Source organism: Prinia subflava, chromosome Z (genome assembly GCF_021018805.1).
Source record: "Prinia subflava isolate CZ2003 ecotype Zambia chromosome Z, Cam_Psub_1.2, whole genome shotgun sequence".
Classification (NCBI taxonomy): domain Eukaryota; kingdom Metazoa; phylum Chordata; class Aves; order Passeriformes; family Cisticolidae; genus Prinia; species Prinia subflava.
The window spans coordinates 68829924-68845159 of record NC_086283.1 but is presented as its reverse complement, the minus strand read 5'-3'; the positions used below and the strand labels follow the sequence as shown (position 1 = coordinate 68845159).

Below are 15236 nucleotides of genomic sequence, written 5' to 3'. Positions count from 1 at the left end.
GTGTATCATGATGTTCACATATATAATACCTTTGTATTGCTGACTACTTATGTTGGAAATCTACTTTAACTCTGCTATACAGTGCTTTCTAATCAACATGAATAGCTAAGCATACAATGAATTTGTCTTGTCTGTTGTTGATGGAGTAATTGAAGTAGGTTAGAAGTTAAATTAATTTGTCTGCAGGATGCTCACCAAACACTCTATGCTTCCCTAGCGTATTTAGTCTAAATCATTCTGCAATCACAATGAAGTAGAAACTCAGTTCTAAGTGGCTTGTCTACGTTGCCATTTCTTGCCATAGTGTTGTGATTCTGAGTGTGAGGGAGAATGCAGGATAAATATGGACTGAAAGTGTGGAAAGGCAGGATTCCATAAATTATACATCAAAATGAAAGGAGCTAAAGTGGGAGAAGGAGATACAAGATGAGTGATAAATAGATCATGTCTATTAGGGAAATTAGGTGTGGCAAATAAATTTTTGTTTCAACTGTTAAACTGTTAATTGTTAAATTTCAACTATCTGTGTAGTCATGTTCAGTCAGATGAGGTTATTTTGCTCATTAGCTTTTTCCTGATAATACTCTTTTTGAGCTTGGGGTTGGGGTTTTTAAGTTATTTATTCCATACGGGAGAATGGGATAAACTAGGGGAAAAAAAGAAAAAGGCGAATAGCGCGAAACCAGAAGGGATATATGAAGTCAAGGATATTAAATGTAAAATAACAGTTGGCTGAGACAATGTTTGGCAAGGAGAAGAACAATGCCAGAGATAGGCATCTCACTGTTGGGTCAGGATTACTTCATATTCAACTGCATGAAATGTTTTACCATTTCCTTTAAGTCAATAAGGTATTGAAAAATCACCCAGCAGTGCAGGGATATCTGCTATTTCTATGCAAGGTCACAGCAGATGATTGAGAATAATCTGACACTGGCAACAGTTTTGGATTTTCATGTAGAGAAACAACTAAAGAAACATGTGGAAGAGTTCTACCTTATAAATGTCAGTTAGTTGCCTGCACGAATACTGCTCTCAGTTATTGCCAACAAAAGGACAATACTCCATGTCCTGGAGTGCCTCAGGCACAGCATCACAGCTGGGCAAGGGAGGGGATTGTCCTGCTCTGCTCGGCTCTGGGGCAGCCTCACCTCAGTGCTGGGGGCAGTTTTGGGTGCCACAATACAAAAAAAGACACTGAGCTGTTAGAGAGTGTCCAAGGGAGGGCCATGAGGATGGTGAAGGGCCCTGAGGGGAAGCGTGTGAGGAGTGGCTGAGGTCACTTGGTCTGTTCAGCCTGGAGAGGAGCAGACTGAGGGGAGACCTCACTGCAGGTACAACTTCTTGTGAGGGGAAGAGGAGGGGCAGGCACTGATCTCTTCTCTGTGGTGACAGCGACAGGACCTGAAGGAATTGCACAAAACTCTGTCATGGGAGGTTTAGGTTGGATATTAGGTAAAGGTTTTTCACCCAGAGGGTGGCTGGGCACTGGAACAGGCTCCCCAGGGAAGTGGTCACAGCACTAACCTGATAGAGCTCAAGAAGTGTTTAGATGTTGCTCTCGGGCATATGGTGTGATTTTGGGAGTTCTCCTGTGCAGGCCTAGCAGTTGGATAATTCCTATGGATTCCTTCAACTCAGGATATTCTATAATTCTGTGAATTTGAATACTTTTTATAATTACTCCATATGGCCTGAAATTCCTTGAAGGAATTTCTGTTTCAGTTAACACTGCTCTGACCTATTTTCTCCCTGAATCTGCTGATCATGTTCCCAACCCTCTTATATGCTGTAATCCAATTCTCACCCACTCACACTGAACACAGTAAAATCCCTTTTTCAAATGTTTTGTATTTTTCTAATTGTGCCTTCCTTTTCCTGCTTTCAGGAGTTCTTCCACTTTCTTGTTTTAACCTGTGTTTGGAAAAAATTTGTGAAGTCAGTCTGTAATCTTGACATGTGCTGAGACTGCAAATTCCACAGCTTTTCTTAGACTGTGTGGCTTCAAATGGAGATGCAGGATTTTGGCACACATCAGTGTCAGATGACGATTACTCTTGTTTTGTCTACTTTATCCTTGAGGTTCACAAATCCTTTTTAGCTAAATTGCAGTTACCTCCATGATCTCCAGTGCTTGAATTTTTTTTTTTCTTTTTTCCCCCTGGTATCATCCCTAAGTGAAACAAAGTTACCTCAGACCCTTAGGTCAGGTTCAAAACTTTACCTTTTCATGCTTCACTATTTAAAATAGACATCCAAACAGGAATAGCTGGCAGAAAACCTCTTGGGATTTTTGGCTGGCCAGGAGACAGCCTGTTTTGGCTAATGGAGGGTGACCCATGACCCTGTGAGCCTTCAGGCTTCGTAACTGCAATGTACCGTACCTGGCCCAGGATAATCCACCAAAGAGTGAGGGATGTGACAGCCTATTGCTGTACAAATTCTGATAGTACGGATAGAGCATCTGACTGAGTAGATTTCTGGGTTAAACTCTAATTTTTTGCACAGATTGTCTGAGATGTTTAATTTGGGCTTGTCAATCACACAAAGGGGTGTTGGGGAAGGAGGGCTGAATAGTTTGGTCCTCATGTTGATCCAAAGCCAGCTCCCAAGCCATTTCAAGTGACCAAAAGGCATTTCTAAACAATACCAGCTAAAAGTAGCTCTGGAGGAAACATCTGCCAGGTTTGCATATCCCAGTGCAGTCATGCCAGCTTCCAGTTCTTGGACTGATAGGACAAATTGCATGTAAGGTACCACCTAGATGCTAAGATAAGTCTTCCTGGGAAATGAGGAAATTCAGTTCTGGTAAATTTTAAATTTCAACCCCCTTGGTGATCCTCTCATATTGCTAAGAGTGTAGAAGAAGGAGGTTATATAATTGCACATCTTCATTTTCTAAGCTCTCAAGAGGCTAAATATTATGGATTTTTTCTCATTATGCAGGCACACCACAATAATACCCAGTATCTAGAACAATGGAGTCGTCACAAAGTGCATAGGCTGGTGCTTGCATGGTGGCCCATGAGTGGGGAACATGCTGCAAAGGGAGATTCAAATAAATCTGTTTTCTTCTGGAGAAAAAGAAAATTGGAATGTTTTTCTTTGCCATTTCAAACAACAATAATAGATCAAGGGAAAAGACACAAAAGAAAGAGAAACAGCTGGAGAAAAGAGAATAATAAATCTAGAGTAGTACACAATACTAGTAGGACCAATACAAAGAGAATAGGAATACTATGAAAGGTGTGTTATCATTGGCTACTATTATCCTCCTTATGACATATTGGAAGGAAGAAAATAAAAGATCAGGGTTGGAATCTTCACAGGTGTAAATCAACATCATTCTTAGATTGGAAAAATTATGACAATTTAGAACAGCTGTTATGTGGCCTATATTGTTTCTAGACTTTTTTTCTGGTCTTATATTTGTAAATCACAGCAATGTTCACAGGACAGGGGATGAATTGACAATAAGAACTGTGAATCCCACGGGACATGACTGCTGTGTCGTGTTTTCAAAGTCTTTTGAATGCTTAATACAATGCTATTTGAATAATGAACAAAGTTTTCTTTGGCAGAAACCCTATTTGGTATCAGAAAAACTAAATGATGACTTCAAAAATAATTACCAAATTGCCTTATTGCTGGTTCATAATTGCACGTGTGAGTGTTGGGAGAGGGAAAAGTTGATTCTGTGCTATTGACCATGTGAGGAGATCTGGTATTCCAGGTTCAGAGGGATTTAGTTTAGACTTCAGTTCAGCTTGTGCTTTGAAAATATGCCCTGTTCCTCACAAAGAACAATATGTTGTTCCTTAATTAGGTTTTGGTCCACTTTATTCACAGTCCTTATCTTCTTGTCAAGGGTATTTACAAAGAGCACCACAGTCTAATATGCCTTTATAATTGTGATTGTTTCATGAATTATTCATTACAAACACTACTTAGTAGCAATGGCAGAGTAGTACAGAAAAAAAGAACATAAATGGTTTCTTCTTTAGTTCCCAATACTTTAAATTGGTATCTGTTAGATATCAAAGATGGCAGAGATAGGTAATTACAACAGTGGAAGAAACCAGCAGTGGAAAGAACACAGGAGAGCCAAAGAAATATGGTGTCTGGAATAAGCTTGTTTGTAACTGCCTCTGTACAACGTAAGAAAAGCAGGTTTTATCATGGTTCTGCCCTGTGCTCTGCTCTGGTGAGACTCCCTGGCCACCTGCATCCAGCTCTGGGGTTCCCAGCACACAGACCTGTTGGAGCAAGTCCAGTGAAGGCCACCAGGGTGGTCAGAGGGATGCAACACCTTTCCCACACAAAAAGAGAATTGTGTTTGTCCAGCCTGAAGGAGAGAAGACTTCAGGGTGACCTAACTGCAGCCTTCCCTTACCTGAAGAGAGCCTAATGGAGAGGAGTGTTTTCCAAGAGCATGTATTGATAGGAGAAGGGGGAATGGTTTCAGATTGTAAGAGAGCAGGTTTAGTTTAGGTATTAGGAAGAAATTCCTTGCTGTGAGGATGGTGAAACACTGGAACAGGTTGCTAAAAGCAGCTGTGGATGCCCTGTCCCTGGAAATGCTCAACTCCAGGCTGGATGGCCCTGAGCAACATGGTCTAGTGAGAGGTGTCCCCTGCCCATGGCAGAAACTAGATGATCTTTCAGGTCCCTTCAAACCCAGTCCATTCTACAATTCTGTGATTGTACAGAAATCAGCCTGAAACCTGATTTTTTAATCTTAAAACAGTCAGGTTAAGGCTGCTTGAAGATTCATAAGACATTTCCCCTTTTCCAGTAGGAATGTATAGTAATATGTAAAAATCTGTAATTCTAAATATTAGTTATGGTAAAGGTGTACTGGTTTGAAAACAAAAAAAGCAAACCAGTGAGACTCCAAGACAGAAATGCAATTTAATAGAGAGAGAACAAACAACAAGAAAGGTAAAAAAATAAAATAAGATAAATGCAGTAGTACAAAGGACCACTGACCAGAGTCAAAATGCAAACCTGACACCCTGTTGGTCAGGGTGTTGGAAGCAGTCTGAGATAAGTCCTCCCAGAGTGACAGTTGTGGCCCCCTTAAAGTAGAGATGATCCTCAAGAAAGGGTCCAGTCGTCCTCTGGGAATCCAGTAGAAACAGGCTCCCTTGGTGTTTGGGTTGCTGGTTTTATCCTGGTGGAAAGGTTTTGGTTCCTCCCACTGGGTGGAGCATCTCCCAATGGAATGAGGTGATGTTATCAGTCATGTGAGAGTCCTTCAATGGCCCATTCACAGGTGATGTCCCTCGCAGAAGGATGGGTGAAGGAAGAGATAAGAAGGCACTGCCTTATCTGGTGTTATCAGTTGTTCCATTAACAGAAGGCATCCACCCTCTTCCCCCCCTAGAGTTACAAGAGATAAGGAACAATATCTCCCAACAGGTTTCAACAGATGAAAATAGAATACACAATTTTTGGTTACATTTGGTTACATTTGTCTTTGGCTACCCAAGACAAAAAAAAAAAGAAGGATATTCCTGTGTTTTTCTTTGTTCACAGAACTATTTCCAATCTTACAGATGGAAGCTCAGGCAGACAGGTGGTTTTAATCAGCTCTGGTAAACACAGATTTGCCAGATAGGAAGTCACTTGAATGGGAATTTTTATTCGTTATGTGAACATTAATGTTCAGAAGCATCTGATCAGCAACTGAGAAGGTGGAAACAATATACGATCACAGCAATGATCAGATGCTACAGGTGAACTGGCTTTCTTCCAGGACAAAGCAGCACCTTTACGAAAGGTGGCTGTAGCCTTGTGTTGATGCTCACACACAAAATGCCTGTACTCAACCTTCTGTGTAAATGTCACATTTATTTGCTGTCATCTCTTTCCATATGTTGAAACTCTGCTACTATTTTTACCCAAAATAGTGCCTTTGATCAGAAGTCTTCTGAGAAGTTGTTTAAGAAGGCATCACATTGAGAGTGGTGTGTAATAGGAGTAGGGTGGCCACTGTTTGCACCTTTACTTTTGTAAGAACCAAAGCAGACCACTGTATATTCTCATTTCTTGAGCTAACCCAGCAAATGAACCCTCTGTTCTAAGTGAACTAAGGGGGATAAAGAACTGAGGTTAACTTTCCAAGGAATGATTTCAGGGTTAGTTTTGGCTATCATTGCGTTGAATTCTTTTCATATAGGTAGAGATGCATATAGATGTGTGTGTCCATATGCAACTGCATGTGTTGCCTGAGATTCAGTAAGAAAAGGAAGTAGCCACCTCTCTAAGTACTTAGAAACACTTTGTTTTTCTCTGTGTCCCCTCCACAGAGAATTATTGTAAAACTCTTCAATTCAGCAGAGAAGTAACAGGACCCAATACACTGGTCAATGCCCAAAGCTGAAGCTTTTCTGCCCTAACTTTTTAATGGGAATTTGCCTCCCGTTTAGGACTTATTACAGTCAGCTGGTTTACAGAGTGTTTTCTCTAGAGTGTTTTTTAAATCATTATTTTAGCAATTACTTAAAGACTGTTTGAAATGTTTTGCTTTGATCTAATTCAGGAAATAGAGTCTTCTGCCAAGGGATTGACAGTAAGCATGGACTTAAACTTTCTCAAAATAATATTATTAATTGGGGCATCTTCAAAACAGTCAAATTAGTAGTGGTGTACTGGTTAAAGCTATAAAGTTTTTTATTAATTCACAGAGTTGCTGTGACCGGAATTCACTTCTGGCTCTTACAATAAGTTTATGGCAGTACAGATTTTGCTTGAGGCTCAAGCGAAACATAATATTTGGTCTTAATCCAAGTTAATGTGTTCCCCAGTCAGGATTTCCTCTAATGACTCATTTATACCCCTAATGAATTGAAAAGGATATGTGTAAATTGACATTGAACCTAAACTCCAAGGCTTTTGACTTTTTATCTTATCTCAGGATTGGCACCATACAAGATCTTTATATTCTAATCACATTAAAAAACCAACTCTTCTTCCTTGTTTTTCCTGCCTAATGAGATCACGTCAGAGAATGCATGCCATACAGGATGGGAGAAAAGTGGAGTGTAACTCTGGAGAGCCAATCACACATATTCCCAGTATAAAACAGTTGCCAAGGAATCCCACAAGCTCTCACGCTGTAAGATAATGCAAAAACCGGTCAGGTTCAGCTGCTTTGTGGGATCTGCTTCTGTGCATGCTCTCCTCCTCTGAAGAGTGCAGAATTCACTTGCCCTTTAAACAGATGCATTCCCTTAGCCAGTGATCTGGCTTCAGCATGGCAGGGAGAACGAGCTGCACCAGGACAGTTAGGGACCAGACATATAATCCATAACTCCAAATTCTGTCTTGCCTTGTGGCAACTTACTGATGTGGCCATATTCAAAGGTGGTCTTAGTACATAGTGCAGAGGAATAATGGATAGAAAACAAAAAGGGAAATATTTATTATGGTCTGTAATTTGTTGTGAGGATCACACTTAAAAGCTTTCTGATTTGCCAAAATTTATTTTCAGAATGAAAATCTTTGATGTCAAATATTCACAAATTCAAAGCTGTGGGTTTGTATTACTGTCAAAATATCAGGGAAGTTTTAAGAAATCCTTTATAATCTATCCAAAAAATTTTTGGAAGGGAGTTTGAAAATAAACTGTAAATACATAGATGGTAAGAAAACTTATGAGAATGGATAGCTTCATATTTACATTGGGCAAAGTCAGAATCTCAAAACTCAAACAAGCTGAATGAGAAGATGGACAAAGTATACATAACAGTGAAGCTAATGATCTATTACAACAATGTTGTTAGGAGTGCAGTAATCAAGATTAGACCACTTTCTGAAAAACATTCTCTAGTTCAACCAGGAATTGTGGGGCTTTATGCCAGAAATCAGAGCAGCTGATTATGGTAATTGTCCCTGACCTTTTCATGCATTAATGCCATGTACTAGCTTTCCAACTGTACATACCATGTTCAGCTCTTCTGCACAGCTGTGCCAAATGTGTGAGCAGGACCTTGGATGTCACATTGTGAAATTCTCTGTGTGATTTATCCAGCAGAATAGATCAAATAAATAAGCATTTAATAAAGCCCAGGCTTGAGTCTCCTCTCCACCCGCAATACTGCCAACTAAATGGCCTCTTAAGATTGCAGAAAATACTTTCTGCCCAATCCCAGAAACAAAGCTATATGCACTGAAAGATGGTTTTGAACTAATCATTTGTGTTTTTGTAAGCCTCTCTCTTCTTATGGATGAGGAACTGATATGCATTCTTTTCAAGGCAAACTCTTGCTTTCTGAATTCTGCTGATGTCAGATTGGCCTGTGGGCTAACAGATCAGGTTCAGGCATTACAAACACTGCAAATAATGCAAAAACACAGCAGAAAAACAATTGTTTTATTGCAGTCCCAGCCATGTAGTCTCAATTTTCCTTCAGATGTAGCAGTTCCATGAAGCTAAGATGGTCAACTTACTCATCAGCATATGTGTGGTACCATTTGTCATAGTCAAGGTGAAACAGTAAGTCATTACTTCTAGCAGTCTATGCAATACTGTTGTCATTTTTTCAGCCTAACAGAATTGTGCCTACACGGTTATTTGCTATATTCTTATGTACTTCTAAGAATTAAAATGTTTTTTTCCAAATTGTGCAAAATATTTTATGTATTTATTGCAGGGTGGACTGAGGGGGGGGAAAATTATCAATGATGCTTTTCAAAAGTTAGATGCATGGTTGACTTGATCTGTGTCCTGTTTACCTCTATGCAGAATCTGAAGGTGAAGACAGGAAAGGTTCACCTGGTTTGGACTCGCTCTTTTGAAATCAGTACATAAATTCTGTCATGCTCTAAAAAGTGGTAGTAGTTCTTAGGGATTCTTAAAGCTAAATGTGCTTTTAATATTTTTAACTTTTTTTTTTTTAAAGAACATCTAAGCCCTGATGACTGCCTTGAATGACTGTGAGTCATCATGGTTCATCATTTCACTGAACTGAAGCTCATTCTTTGTTATTTCAGGAGATACCCTTACATTGTAATTGCTAGGTTTTGCTTAATATGATACTGTTGGTGATGTTCCTTGGTGGAGATACTATATCATGATAATGACATTATTATCAGCAGTCCTAGGTCACCATCTGGAAGTTCACAGGCTGCCTGTATGTATTAATTACATAAAGTCCTTAAAGTTACCAACTGTAAGAAGTTACTGTACAACACTGATTCTCAGCCTTAATGCTCTGGAAAAAATGGCAATGGACTGTATGTTGCTGGGCTTTTGTCTTCCAGGCTTCTGCTGCCTCCTTTCTGTTCCTGTCTACCTTTTGCTTCACGAGACTGCTGCACATATCCAGGAACAAGTATAGAGGCACCAGTGTTGGTCCTGCACAGGAATAGAAAATCTCCTGCAGGAAATGTCTCCATGGGCTTTGTGCCTTAAGTATAAAGTGGTCATGTCTTCATGAGCAGTGTCAGCAAGGAAACACTTGAAAATGTCTCAAACTCATCTCCTAGAAGGATTTCAAAAGTAACGGAGGGTTTTGATTTGTGTTTATTGAAGTCAATGCATGTGATCCCTGATGGATGCTGTGGTTGCCCTGACTGCCATGGGCCATTGATGTGGGTCACAGATAAGTCTGTTCTCATGTACATCCAGCCATACTCCGCAGTTGACACATATACTGGCCTTGGCTTCACCATGTAGGAATACTGAGATTCAACAAGCCACTAAATGATCCTGGAGAGACATACTAGAAAAACAACTGGCAACACATTTTTGAATCATTTTACTCCATTGGGAGTAGGGTTATCAATTACAAACTTTTTTACCATTCAGCAAATGTTTGTATCTGCACGCACAGCAAGAAGAGAGCTAATATTCTATGATTTTATTTTAGAAAAAATAATGATGAGGCCATATAACAGGCAGTAAAAATCCATCCTGAAGTTCTTACAAGAACTGAAGTTGTATATCGTAATTTAAGGGGGTTTTACACACCGCACTTCTTATTTAAACAGTATTTTCAGCAATGATTTCAGAAACATACAGGATTATCACTACTAATTGAGATACTATTACATATAACACATACAAAAACACTTGGCAAGCCTTTATCTTACAAATTGTATTGACATATGAATGGTTTTTATAGACTCTGAATTAAAATAAGATTTTTTTGGTTTTGTTTTTTCATCAACACTGCTTGTCAGGCAAGCCATACTCCTAAATGACATTGTGTTCTGGAGCTGACCTGCATTCCTTTCAAACCATTTAATCACACACAGCTGACCAACATTCCTGTATAAAACCACCTAATCAAGTGCACTGAAAATGCCCCAAATGGTTACTATCTACTACCTTTGTACAAGTGTGAAATGTTCCTAAAAGCAAATGACATAAAAGCAGAAGACCTGTCCAAAGTACTCCTTTTTTCTTATCCAATATGCACAGGTGGTTAAGATAGTATTGAACTACATAGTTAGCCCTGCACATAAACACTAGAATCCATATGTGTAATTCATACTCAAGTTTGTTTTCTACACATCTTAAAAATGTAATTTAAACAGAAAGAAATATAACAGCTTTCCACTTCTGGGCAAGGATATTAAATAAACTGAAAATGCATAATGCTGCAGCTCCTAGATAGCTCAAGTAACATATCACGGAGGACTTTATTTCCTTTCATGTCCTAGTTGCTAGGTTCAGATGACAAGCTTCTCAAGGTTCTTACTGTCTGATAACTGTGTCTCAGGACTAAGCAGAATAAAAATGCAGGGCGTAGGGGAGTTTAGGCACTTTCACTAGAAATCCCTGCAGAAAGGAGACCTACGTAACTGGAGACTAAAGTGTATTCCCCATTTCCAGAGACACCCCTCCAGAGCAGTGCTACGTGCTGACTGATGTGGGCATGCTTGTAGTACTGCTGAGTGTGCTGTATGCTCTGTGGGCAGTAGTTTTCCAAAATGCCAAACTAGCATAAATCAACTTAAATTTCCTATATGCATTTCTCGGACTTTTGCAGTCGTCAGTCATCAGAGTAAGTGAAATTGAAGATGTTCAGTGTTTGAAAGGTAAAAGCACACAAAAGCAGTGGAAGGTGGAGAGGTATATAAAGGGATACACTTTAAGAGGCAGGATGGAAAATGTGCCTATGAAAAGTAAAGGGGTAATAGAACAGGCTGATCACAAAGAGGAAAACCGAGCCAAAGGTTCCCTCTCCTCCTGCTGCCATCAGATGCCTGGGTGGCAGGGCGTTACTCCAGGTAACCTGTTCGGAGGACCCCTCTTTCCGTGCACCCCTGCAGTGTCTGAGGGACGGCCGGCGGGTTTCTGCCCGGCTCATCGAGCACCTGCAGCGGCGGGGTGCAGAAGCACCTTTAGCACCACTGTGGGAGAAAACGCTGTTTTTTTGCCAAGGCAGGTGGGACCAGCTCGGTGGGAAGATGTACAAGGGATGCCATCGCCTCTGCCCTCGTGTACCTATGAACCAGAGTGAGGCAGCGAGGCTTTCCAGCTTTTACAGCAGACCAAAATAAAACAATGATAAAAAAGAAAAATCAAAAAAAAAAATCACCCCCAAACCCACCGAGTTTTATTTCGGACAGATGTGAGCGGGTTGAACTCGTCATCTTCAGGTTCGAGCTCAGCGTTTCCATTAGCTTTAGCGCAGCGGGGTGCCACGCGCTTCGCACCGGAGACGCCGCAGCAGCGCTCGCAGACGCCGCGGGCAATGGCTCGCCATGCGCGCAGGGCCCGCGGGCGCGCAGAGCCGGCGGCGGGGCGGCAGCTGCGGGGGGACAGCTCCGGGGGGACAGCTCCGGGGGGACAGCCAGCTCCGGGGTCAGCGCTCGCTCTAGGGGGACACAGCCAGCTCTGGGGGGACACAGCCAGCTCGGGGGCAGCGCTCGCTCTAGGGGGACACAGCCAGCTCGGGGGCAGCGCTCGCTCTGGGGGGACACAGCCAGCTCTGGGGGGACACAGCCAGCTCGGGGGCAGCGCTCGCTCCGGGGGGACACAGCCAGCTCGGGGGCAGCGCTCGCTCTGGGGGGACACAGCCAGCTCGGGGGCAGCGCTCGCTCTGGGGGGACACAGCCAGCTCCGGGGTCAGCGCTCGCTCTGGGGAGACACCACAGCCAGCTCTGGGGGGACACAGCCAGCTCGGGGGCAGCGCTCGCTCTGGGGGGACACAGCCAGCTCCGGGGTCAGCGCTCGCTCTGGGGGGACACAGCCAGCTCCGGGGTCAGCGCTCGCTCTGGGGGGGGCACAGCCAGCTCCGGGGGCAGCGCTCCCGCCGCTGCCGCTGCCGCTCCCGCCCCAGCGCGGGGTCCCGCGCAGCCCCCGCGCCCCCGCCCCGCGCCGGCGGTCACGTGGCAGCGCCCCCCGCATTGTGACGCAGCAGGGCCGGGCGGAGCCGCCCCCTCCCCTCCCTCCCTCCCTCGCTCGCTCCCTCCTTCCCTCTCCTCCTCCCGCTCCTGCCGGCCGCTGCCCGGTGGCAGGGCAGGGGCGGAGGGCGGGGCGGCGGGAGCCGGGCCGCTGCCGGAGCGCTGCCTGCACCGGCGGGGAGTGGCGGGGGGCGGCAGCCGAGAGGCGGCACCTGGGTCCTTCGGCGGTCTCCATCACCCCCGGCTGCCGTGGAACGGCCGCGGCCGAGCGGAGCGCAGGGGTGAGGTGAGGAGAGGGGAGCGGAGCGGACGGGGGCTTTGTTGCCGCCGATGGCGCTGTCCCCGGGGCGGCGGGAGAGGGGGCGCGGAGCCGAGCCTGGGGTGCCCGGCGGGGGCGCGGGGGCTGCGAGAGGCGCTGGAGGCGCGTCCCCCCGCCGAGGCGTCCCCGAGGGGCGCCGGAGCGGGGCTGGCGGGCGGCGGCGGGGGGCGAGCCCCGGCCCCCGCCAGCCCGCCCCGGAGAAGTGCTTTCCGCATGAAATCAGGGCTGAACGCGGCGGGTTTCGCTGGGGCTGAGCACATGCGTGATGTCAGCCGTGCGGAGTGCCGCGGCGAGCCCCTCGCAGCGCGGTGTAAGCCGCTGACACTGGCAGGCGCCGCAGATACGCCGCTGCTCTGCTCGGAGCCGGGCGTTCGGGCGGGCACACAGCCGCCGACACCCTCCTGTCCCGCCGGGCAAGCCGAAATCTGGAGGAAAATCAAGTAGGAGTTGCATGCTTGTTACCGTGGGGAAACAAATGCCAAGTTGTCCGGTAGGAATATGCTCCAAGGCTTATACTTGGGTCAGTCCAAACTCTTGTTTTTGCAGCAGCAGGGATCAAACCTTTTTCATACCCGCATCAAGGAGTGTTTTGTGAGAGCAGATGTAATATATATAAAGAAGAGCTCGAGGATCAGGTTCTGATGGTACTGGATACAAACCAGCACCTAAACAGCCTTGGTCTTCACTGTCAGTGTTACCACCTTAGAGCACTTTCAATGGTTGGCTTAAAGCCACATCTCTTACTGAGCTATTAATCAGTCACAACTGTTCCTCAGAAAGCCCCCTCACCCCAAAACCCACCAGAAAACTGCTAGTGCCGGTGTTTTCCATGGAAAATCTTAGCCTCTTAGTCTCTTCTTATACCTCAGCATTCCAACAGCAAAAGGTAACTGAAAAAAAGTTTAAAAAAAATCATTCTGAAGCAAGTCACTTGACTGTTGGATCCTTTTCTGTTATTTAAATGGCTGAAGAAAGGTATACAGTCAAAGCATTGAAAAATAAAAGCAATTTTTTATTTTGTGCCAATGGCACTGATCTTGCAGCTAGAAGTTATGTTGAATGATGTGCATGCATTTAGCCTTGTGCAGCATGCTGTAGCAGACTTTTAATGGTGTCCTGTCCTTACTGAATTTAGGAGTTATGTGCACTGCATGTGCTTCCAGGAAGCCATAAAAAGCATGACCTGTTGCCTTACTACCACCCATAAACATGAGTTTCTTCACCCTAAAATCCTCTGCAACTAGCTTATGTGTGAGGTCATGGTTGGTGAACTTGGTAAGCCTCTTCTGACTTCATACGGCTAAGCCTGTAAATATGCCTCATGCAATACTGGAGCCATGTTTTGAAGATTTAGCAGGTAAGCTGAAAGACTGGTTTCAAGAGCAGGCTTGAGGGTTTCGCTCAAGAGGTAGTTCAAACACAGTGTGAAGCACTTTTCATCTGAATAAAACAACTAGAATTTGACCTGTTCAGTTGTCAAAGAGACACTTGCCTCATCACTGTAGTTACAGTACAAAACTTGTAAGTTTTCCTTCAAGTATTCCTTAGTTAGCACAGTTAGTGCATGTGTGAAAAGGCTCCGTTTGTAAGGTGTGGTATGCTTAATTTCTGCATCTTTTCATGTGTCAAAGACCAACTTATGTAGACTAACTATTCTCCTTAATACAGTTGCCTGCACTGTCTTAAACTGGCAATTCACCTATTTTTCAGGTGTTTGTGATTTCTGGTCTGTGTCATTGATTTAGTGTGCTGCAGAAAGCATGTGTGTGACTTACAGCTTGTTGGAAAAATGAGTAAAATAGAACTACGTCATGGCCCAGTGTAGAGTTACCTACAAAATCAAGGAGCCTGTTAAAAAAAGTCTTTTTTAGGGAAGCAGTCCAGTGCAGGCTATTCAAAAGGAGATGGGCAGTCCTTCAGGTAAGGAAGTTCTGTAGAAGATAGTAGCTTACTTTAGCTAGAAGTTGCTTGTCTTAATACTTTTTTCTCTAATGACAGCAACATTGAAAGTAAGTCTGTCATGAGTTCTTCGGGGCCAGCTGCCTAGTTTACAAAGAGCTGCATGTAAAATTAGACTGCTTGGACAAGATGACTGAAAGTACCCTTCAAGATTGAGTGCCTTCATGGAGTACTGTGAATAAGTGATAAGTCATTTTTTTCATAATTGCAAAATGGTGATCCCAAATGTTACATATTTTGTAACTGTTTCTTGACTGGCCATCAGTAGAGCTTGAAAAACTATGAGGTGTCTCTCTGTTTCTGAGTTGTCCAGTTTTCCTGGCAGCTGAAATGTGTTCCTATGTGGACTCCATAGGTGCAAGAAGTCTTCATCCCACATACACCTGAGGTGAAATATCGGCTGCACTGGTGCAGCTCTTTTTATCACAGTCTTCTTCCAGGATGTCTCAGACCTGTACCTACTTCCCCAGCAGCTCTGTCCTTGGACACTTGTCTGATAAGAAGCAGGAAGAAGAAAGCATGACAGCCCTGCTGCAGCTGCTATAGCTTCTGTCCTCTGAAGCAGAGGCACACAAGTAGTGCTGCTTCCACTTGCGAG

At 43.9% G+C, this 15236-nt stretch overlaps 1 protein-coding gene across 3 annotated transcripts in view; it reads left to right on the top strand.

Annotated features, from left to right (window-relative positions):
• The first annotated feature begins 12507 nt into the window (after nucleotides 1-12507).
• SNCAIP (synuclein alpha interacting protein) overlaps nucleotides 12508-15236 on the top strand; it is a 95000-nt gene continuing 92271 nt past the window's right edge. For 2 of the 3 annotated variants that reach the window (XM_063422010.1, XM_063422008.1), the window contains exon 1: nucleotides 12508-12646. The gene's annotated coding sequence lies outside the window, so the exon portion shown is untranslated. The remainder of the gene's footprint in view (nucleotides 12647-15236) is intronic. The other variant, XM_063422009.1, reaches the window with a different exon arrangement.